The following is a 9336-nucleotide window of genomic DNA, read 5'->3' on the forward strand; positions in this document are numbered from 1 at the left end:
CTGTGTTCAGAAAAAGCAAAATTACAGAATTATGTCAAATATCATATTTAACTCCAGGGTTTTGTGTTGGATACAAAAATCCAAGGAAATAAATCAATGGAGCAGTATTAAGTGGCTTTGCAGCCCTGGAACTGACAGAACCAGAATCAGAACAGAATCCTGTTCTCCCTGGCCCAGCAGGACCACGAGGGATTCCTGATGTAAACATGCACTGAGAAAAGCCCCACTCCAGCCCAAACCTGCCTTGTCTGTAGCTGGAACCCACATGTGAAGGATTAGATGGACTGGATACAGGAGATAGCTTGGCACAAGAGCAGGGAGTGACTCAGGATCACACTGGCAGCAGAAGCATTCAATAACTTTGTTCAGAGCTCCCAAGCTGCAGCAGGGCAACCTTGGAGCAGCTGACATGGCCTGCAAAGGGACAGCAGCTCATGGCAGTGTTCCTGAAGCCATCCACAAGGCCCCTCATGCTGCTTAGATAAGGACAAATCAAATTTCTTTTGACTTTCTCCCCTCTAACCAATTTCTGAGGGAAAAAAACAAAAACAAAAGCAACTGTGTGAAAATAACTAATGTTTTAAATGAGCCTCATTGGAAAATTGATTGGAACATGTTCTAAAAATCACAGTCAGTCACTCCCACTGTCCAGCCACTCCTGCTGCTGGGGTGCCCTTGCAGCCCCTGGGGACCCTGCATGGCTCAGGAATTACTGGTGTTTTCCTCACTGCAGAATTCCCCTCAGGCTGGGAAGTTCCATCTCTGGTTTCATTGGCATTTCCGTGATGTCTGTTCACTGTCAGCCTCCTGTGTCTCCTGGAAGGCAATGGGATACTGCAAAGGCTGGAGATTTTGAATTTCTGCCTTTTCAGAACTGGACCTGGCTAATGAATCATCCTCAGAGGTTTTTCTCCTGGAACTCCTGAAGGGAAGGTTATTCCCATCAAACACTGTGTAGTGTCACTCTGCAGGGCACCCTTCTGCCTTTCCTGGGGTTTTCTGCTTCTGCTCTTTCCTGATGACTCCTGGTTTAGCATTCCCCCCTTTCAGCTGCTCCACAGTCACCTTATCACCACCAGGTGTTCTGCCTTGGATCCTTCCCACTGTTTCTGATCTTCCTGGCTTGCTGAGATGCCTTTGGGGACTGGCTGACCTTCCTCCATTCCCATGGAAAACTCTTTTTTGTCATGATTTCTGTGGTTTTACTCTCACTCCTGGAACTGTCAGTTTGGGTTTTTTTCAGGATCCCCATTCCTGGGGCTGTGGAATCCCATGTGGGGGTGACCCTCAGCATGCCCTGGCTTTGCTGGACTGGCAGATCTGTCCCTTCTGGTCCCTGCATCCAAACTACCTTTAGTGATTCCAAACCCAGGGCTGGAGGGACATTCCCATCTCTTCTGTGTTTTCTGGGGAGAAGACTGAGGTGTATCTTGTCAGGCACAGCGTTCTCTGCTCATTCCACCTCCTCAGACACCTGAACTCTGGTAAAGCTTCTTCTGGTGCTGATAAATAGTGAGCTATGCACATGAGGAAGCAGAATGGGAAGATGAAGATCGTGGTGACTGCTCCTCATAGATTACATTTGCTGAAGCTGGATTGTTGCTATGCCAATCACCTGGAAGTGAACAGTGAGAGATTTGACCAAATAACTACAAGAAAAGTAATAATCACTAAATATTTCAGAATTTCAGGACCTCAGCAGCAAATATTGAGCTCAATTTGAATAACGTTATGGAGTGGCATATTCTCAAAGCCTTTTTTAGCCAGGTTTCTGTATTGTGTTTTTCTAAAAACCTGCAAAAACCCTGAGGATGTGATTTTGGAAAGGATCCCTGGTGCTCAGAATGCTGGATCCCTGCAGGACTGACACGGTCTGGGTTCAAAACAGTTTTAGAGCCTACACAGCAAAATTGCAAAATAGAAAGTCCCTGACCTACATTGTTTAATAAAGCTGAATGAACTAGAACTGTTATGCTAAAGAAAATTTGAAACAGTGGAAGGTTGGGGTTATTCATTCCAAGAGATGAAACCCAAGACTTGCAGATTTACCAAGTCTTTGAGGAAAGAACAAGGAAAGCACTGGAAGCCTTTAATGTTGCTCAGGTTCCACATAGGGTGGAAGGAAGGAGCCAAACCTGAAGGAGTTTGGTGCTCCAGAGGCTCCTTCTTGTGGGATTCTGTTTGTCCCTTGGCTCAGGGGGTTTCTGTGAGCAGTAGGGCCAGGAGTGATGGTCAGAATCCGTTTTCATCTCTCAGGAGGAAAGAAATGAAGACAGTTCCAAGCAGATTTTCCTGCTTCCTGAAGTTCTGGCTTTGAAAAATAAAGCATTCTGTAATTTAGAAACTTAAAGCAGGAGTAAATATGTACAGAAATATTTTAACAATATTTGAAACTTTGAACTGAGCACTGGAGCTCAAAGAATTTTAATATAAATTAAAAGGCAATAAGAGTTAATCGGCACATTTCTGTAGAGAAACTCGATTAGTTGGGAAGAGTTGAGAGATTCATTACAAATATGGAATAATTTCACACTGTGCAATATTCCTACATACTTGTCATGTGCTAATTCTACCAAAAATATTCCTTATGTTTTAAAGAAAATATTTGAGTTTTCAATTTTTATATTTTAATTTTCAATTCAATAATAAAGCACCTGGACTCTCTCACAAAGGGAAGTGACAGTGAAGAAACAGCAGAACCTCCTGATCTTACTTTCCTGCCCTGCCTTGGACCCTCAAAACCAAACAGCCAAATTTTGACACAGTCCCTGTGCTCAGCAGCAGCAGAACTTTGTTCCCTCAGCCTGAATCAGCTCAGTGGCTCCTGTGCGAGAGATGCCTTGGGTGGGCTCTCCATAGATTTCCACAATTTGGTCACCAACCCCAGGAGGAAAGAGCAGCAGGTCAGTCCTTGGGAATCTCTGACATTGGGGACTGATTTTTAATTGAGGAAAAAAAATAATAGAGGCAGGTTCTTCTGTTTTCCGTCTGGGGCTAAAATCCAGTGGCAGTGGTGACAATTCCTGGGATAAAGAGCAGGATGTGACCCCAGGCTCAGGAGGTTCAGAGGTGCATGCTGGGTGTGTGCTCAGGAAAAGACTCCAGGGAATTGAACCCCAATTCCTATTTATTTACAAACAGACAGTAATTATTTATCTGCACATAAATAGGAAATACATGAGGAGCTGTGTCACACCTGCCCGAGGTCACATTGCCCTGCAGGGGCAATGGCGATTTGAAGGCCCCAAAAATGGAGGGAAGTTGCCAAATTATTTAAAGTACAACAGAGTTTTCCACAGCCCAGCTCCAGGAAAGGTGAGGAACTGATCCCAGAGCCACACTGGGGGAATGAGTTCACTGACAGGAATTTTTAACTGTTTTGTCTTCTCCCAAAAGCTGGATAAAAATTGGAGTATAATATCATTTTAATAAAGCCATTTTAAATAACTTCATATTATTTTCCCGTCCGTGGAAAAAATGTTATCGTGCACTTTACAATAAATCCCGTGCATTTGTGGAAGAAAACCACATTTCAGGATACAAAATGACACTGGCAGAAGGATAAGAATAAGGAGCCACAGCCTATGCAAAAAGCTGCCTCTTAGGTAGAACCTAAATGGCAAGAAGTGGCCCAAGATGGACTTCTGTGCTCAATTACAAACTGATAAACTCTTTTTTTCTGAAAAGGTTAAAAAAAATCATCCCAAGCACCAAAACTAGAGATGTTCCAGCCTCATTGGGTGCATTGCTGCATTTCATAAGAACAAACAAATTCTATTAAAACATAAAAAAGTGCTCAAGCATCTTAAGGGAAGGGAAATTTAAAGCCTATTAAACTGAATTTAATGGTAATTTAATAAAGGTATGTCAGGCCTCCCAAACCCTCCACAGCACTGCTCAGAGCCCTTCCTGTGACATCCTTAAAGAGGTTTTCCTCTGGAGTTAAAAATATCAACTTTTCCACCTGATTCACACTCATATTTTTAATTCAGAAGCACAGGCAAGGAAAATGCCATCTGTTGGTAGGAATCCTCTAGCCCTGCTCCCAGCTGACACAGGGCAAGAGATGACAGGCTCCTGCTTTGGCGAAAATGTTAAAAAGTCTCTTCTGGCGCAGGAAGGGATTCATTTATTCCCAGGAAATAAATGCCAGGGCTGGCAGCGAGGGAGGGGACTCAGAACAGGATTTGTGCCCAGGCTCAGAGGGCAGAGCACAAACTCTGCCAGGGCTGGTGCCCGGTGAGGCACCACAGCCACAAAGAAAGGACATTTTGGATTCTCTGAAGCTGCACCCTGGGCTCTGCTGGCTGTGCAGCAGCCCTGGGAGCCCTCACTGACTCACCCCCATCACTCTGGATTTCCCCTCTGCACACAGGGCTCTGCTGACAGCCAAACTCTGCTCCTGCAGCTGCATCCAGAGGAATTTTAAACAGGAGATTTATTCCACTCCAGTGGAACAGCTTCTGTTCTTTTCTCCTTCACTGTCACAAAATTCTTTACATCTGAAACACTAAACTCCAGCTCCCCTGAGCCACAGATTTTTTTCTGACTGATCTTCACTCTGGTTTCACCACCTGCTATTGAGGGGTTTTTATTCCCTCTCTTTGTTGAGTGTCATCAGCTCCAGGTTTTATCTCTCCATTTCAGTTCCAGATCTGTAACTGAGGCAGTGGGAAAGGTTTTTACACAGAATCCAGGTAAAGCTGTGCATAAATAATGACTAGAAACATGATATTGAGAAAACTTATTTTGGAAATAAGTGGAAGGGGTCCCTGCCCATGGCAGGGGTGGAATGAAATGAGCTTTAAGGTCCTTCCAACCCAAACCAGCCTGGGATTCAAAGATTAAAAGCTGCAGAGAAGCAGATCTAATTTAACCAACCCAAACTTCAGCAGCTTTATAATCACCCTGGGCAACTGCTTTGAAGTGTGTCCCTTCAAACTGGAATGAATCAGACTTGATAAAAATAAAAATCTTAATAGAAAAATAACAATTTATAGAGTTTTCTTTGCTTCAAGCATTAACAAAAAGGAATGTTAAGTCTTTGAAATTCTGTGTAGCAGGCTGAGATGGCATGTTAAATATTTGAAATGAATGTGAAATTAGAGAATCATCTGCTGGCTTTAGTCACAGTCTGGCTTTAGGTATTTATTATTTAAAAGGTGAAAAAGCCAAATTTCTGACAAAATAATGACCAGGAGATTAATTAAACCCATAAGCAGCAATCCAGAAAAATGCAGGGTTGGAAAACAGCTTTTCTCTCCAAATTATTGGATTTTATATACTTACATTTTTGTTTAGAAATAATAGCACAGTGTTGTGTGGGAGCTGTCATTAAACCCCAGGCTGGAGATGGGACTGTGCAGTCCCCAGGACTCTGCTGCTCAGGTGACACAGTAGGGTTTTGCAGGTGAAGGATTTGCAGAAAAACACTGTCAAAGGGTTTTTCCCACACTTAAAAAAAAGAATTGTGACTCTTTTTCAAGGGGAAGTTTTGGCACAGAGAACCACGAGATGTTTCTGTCATATCCCAGAGATGTAGCTTGGGGGAATTTGTGTGTTTTAACAGGGAAGAAAGGACAAAGTCAGGGTTTAAATTGAGAGGTTTGGAGAGCAGGAGCACTCTGGGGGCACAAACCCCACTGGGAGCAAAGCCCTGGCAACTCCTGCATCACCAGAGCCCTGAGCAGGGGGAGATTTTCTCACTGAGCATCATCCCACAGTGCTGCACCCCCCTCAGGAGGGGTCATTTCCCCTCGGCTGGAGGACACAAGGTCTGGACAGGACCTGTTTCTATGTCAGCAGCAATTTCCCTCTCTCACACATGGGAACTTCTCTCATTTCACACCGTGTTGTTAATTCTTTTTTTTTGGCACAACCACCCTGGCAGGTGCCTCTCTCTGCCCCACCTGCCTTCAGCTCTTCCAGAGCAATGAGCTCCCAGCTCACTCACCTTCCAGGAGCTGAAGATCCCTGTGGGTCCCACCCAGCTCAGGTTATTCTGGGACTCACTCTCTTTAATTTTGAATATCTTCAAACACTTAATTGAAGCAAACAAACATCAGCAGTGACAAACATGAGACTCTGGCAGTGTGTTGGCACCTTCCTTGCCTTCCTCAGCCACCCCTGTGAAGGTCAGCATGATGCCCAGGTCCCTGATGAGCTGCAGGAAACTGTCATGGAAAAGCTCCAACATGCACTGGCCAAGATCCAGTCCCCCACCTTCAGCTTCCCACTCTGGCCAGCCTTGATAACCCTCCCAGCCCTGTAAGGAACCACCAGGAGTCAGCAACAGCACAGCAACACCATCAGGACTCGTGGAATCGTGGAGTATCCTGAGTGGGAAGAGATCCACAGGGATCAGAGTCCTGCTCTTGGCTCTTCGCAGGGCAGCCTTAAGGATCCCACCCTGTGCGCGTCAGAGAAGCATCAAACAGACCCAGAATTGCCTCAGTCAGAGAACCATGGAATATCCTGAGCTGGAAGGGACCTACAAGGATCATCCAGTCCTGTCCCTGCACAGACATCCCAAGCCCCACCCTGGGGGTGGGGCAGTGCCCAAAGATTCCTGGAGCTCTGGCAGGGCTGTGCCCATTCCCTGGGGAGCCTGAGCAGTGCCAGCACCCTCTGGGGGAATAAACTTCCCTGAGATCCAACCTAAACTCCCCTGACCCAGCTCCAGCCCTTTCCTAGGTCCTGTCCCTGTCCCAGGTGTTAAAAATGCAATGGCAAAATATGGTTAATATAAAAAGCAATTTATTATAAAACAATTTTGATCAGAAATGACGAGAGAAAAACCACAATAAATAAATCAGCGCAGCACCGGGTGGACAGGGATCTGTACCCAGAGGTACCGATCTCCCAAATCCACGAAGAAGGGACTGCGGTCTGGGGTTTTTATTGGGATTTTGTGTCCTGAGGCCAAACTCCGAGCAGTCACTGTTCAACAAAGAGTCTAGATGGTTGGTTGAATGAATTTCCTGGAACTGCCGAGCTGAGTCAATAGCCAGCTGGGCAGAGTCCTTTCGCGTGTGAAAGGTTCTGAGTGCTTCCTGATTGTATCTCCAGTTGGGCTCTCAGGGTGAAGTGTCCAGGTCCCGTGCGGAGCCGATGGGCATCTCGGCCTGGCTCCGCTTATTGTTCAGCCTGATTGCCTGTGTCCTGCTCTTTCTTTAGGGCTGAGAGCGTCGCCTAGGGTCATTACCGCCTGAATGGGTATTCACTGCTGGCTTTTGGGAAGAGATCCTTAGGCCATACTATATTCTGTTACAAATACAATTATATGCTTATTTTATTCTTTCACGAATTTTTATCCCAAGTTACATTTATCACACAGGGATCAGAGCTGCCCCTCCCGTCCTGCTCCAAAGGGTGTCACTGCTGGTATAGGAAAAACCTGCAAATAAGGAGGGATGTTTCACTGAAGGTGAGCGGAGACACCAACCCGAGCACGGCCTTGTCACCTGCAGGGTGTCCTGCCTGAAGGGAAGGAAATGGGTCACACCTGCAAAGGGATGAGTGAGCCCATGAGGCTCCAGAGTGCTCTGGAGCACAACTTTTGCCACAAACAATGCAGTTTTCCATTTCAGGCACGGAAAGGGTCAGTACAGAAAGGTCTGGCTGACCTCTAGCTCCTGTGGGCAGCCTGTGACAGGGGATTTTTCCTTCCTGGGGAAAAAACCCTGGCAGTCTTTCAGCTCCTGTTTGTGGTGTTGAGCCCCAGCTCAGGGGTTGCCTCAGGAACTGAGGTACAGGGGTTAGGCCCATGTAAACACTCAATGGTTACATGTTACTCTCAGTGGGGCTAGAGGAATCAGCCCCTGCTGTAGGTTTGGAGACTCTGGTTAGCCTTTCTGATCGTGGACTGATCAGCTGTTCATTTTGTGTTTGTAATCCATGGCTCTGGTTTATCTGGTGTCTTGGAGCTATACCATGTGTAAATCCTAGCTTTGGACTCTATGGCCCCAATCAAGGAAGAAGATAACCCCAAATTTGCACTTAGCTGGGAAGGAACACGGGTTGCCAGTGTTTGAGGAGCAGATGAGAGGCGGCCCAGGGGAGGCCAAGGCCAGGCCTATTGTTGTGACAGCTTTTGTCTGGGAACCATTCTTGTGCTGTATTGAATTTCAGAGAAATTGGCACTGAATGTCTGTCCCAGAGTATTCCATGCTCTGGGTGCTAAGGGGGCATCAGGATTCCAGTATCTTGAGGAGAATGGCAGCTCTTTTCCATGGGAAGGGAAGAGTGCATTTCGGGCGCAGGCGAGCAGCAGCCCAGGGGAGGCCAGGGCCAGCCAGACCTGACAGTCCCAATGGCCTCAGTTTGGGAGAACTCCTCAGATGTTTGAAGGTTTAGGAGGTGGAATCTCACTGTCAGCCAAAGGCACCTGTGAAGAGTGGTTTCTCTCCTCAGGAAGGAAAACCCAGCACCTCAGAGTTCGGGGAGCAGCAGAGGGGCCACCATGGAAAGGCCAGGGCTGGCCACGCCCAGCAGTGCCAGCAGCTTCTGGCTGGGAGCAGCTTTAGAACAAATGTTGGTTTCCAACACCGAAAATTTTAGAATGAATGTTGGTTTTCCACTCCTAAAATTGCCAAAGGCTAAGGATTGGTCCCAGAAAAAATCTGCTGGGAACAACGGCTCTGGTTGGATTTGGTCTTGCAGGGGGCATCCCACAGCTGCTCTCGAGACACCAGGGACAGCTCTTTTCTTCCCATGGAAAACAACTGTCTGTAAACCCCAAATCTAAACCTAACACTAATGACTAAACCTAAAGCTAAATCAAACACTCTTTCCCCTGATCCCAACCATAAACTCCAACATATACCTAACCTAACTTTAATCCCCTTACCCTGAACTTAACCACACATCCTAACCCTCACCATTAACCATAAACCTACCCCTAACCCAAAAATCTAAACCAAACCATAAACCTAAGCCTAAACCCTAAATCCTAACCCCTAACCATTAAAGCCAACCCTAACCTTAACCCTAATACCAATCCTAACTCTAAGGCTAACCCTAACAAGTTAGGTTAGAAAGATAAATATCAAGGTTATTAGAAAGTAGATACTTGAAAGATCAATAGCAAGGTGAATTGAAAGATACTAAAAAGTATCATAAAATGTACATACCAGAAACACAAATAAAAGGAAGGACAGGAAATGGATACCAGAAACATGAACAACAAACTGAATAGAAAGTAGACAAAAAAACCCCCAAAAAAACAGATATGAAAACTATAAATAGAAGAATAGAAAGTAGATATTAGCAAGATTGATAGACCATGGATACCCAGACCATAGGTACTTAAAATGTGGAAAGAGCCAGTTCCAGGCT

This window comes from Parus major, chromosome 26, assembly GCF_001522545.3.
Source record: "Parus major isolate Abel chromosome 26, Parus_major1.1, whole genome shotgun sequence".
NCBI classification, from domain to species: domain Eukaryota; kingdom Metazoa; phylum Chordata; class Aves; order Passeriformes; family Paridae; genus Parus; species Parus major.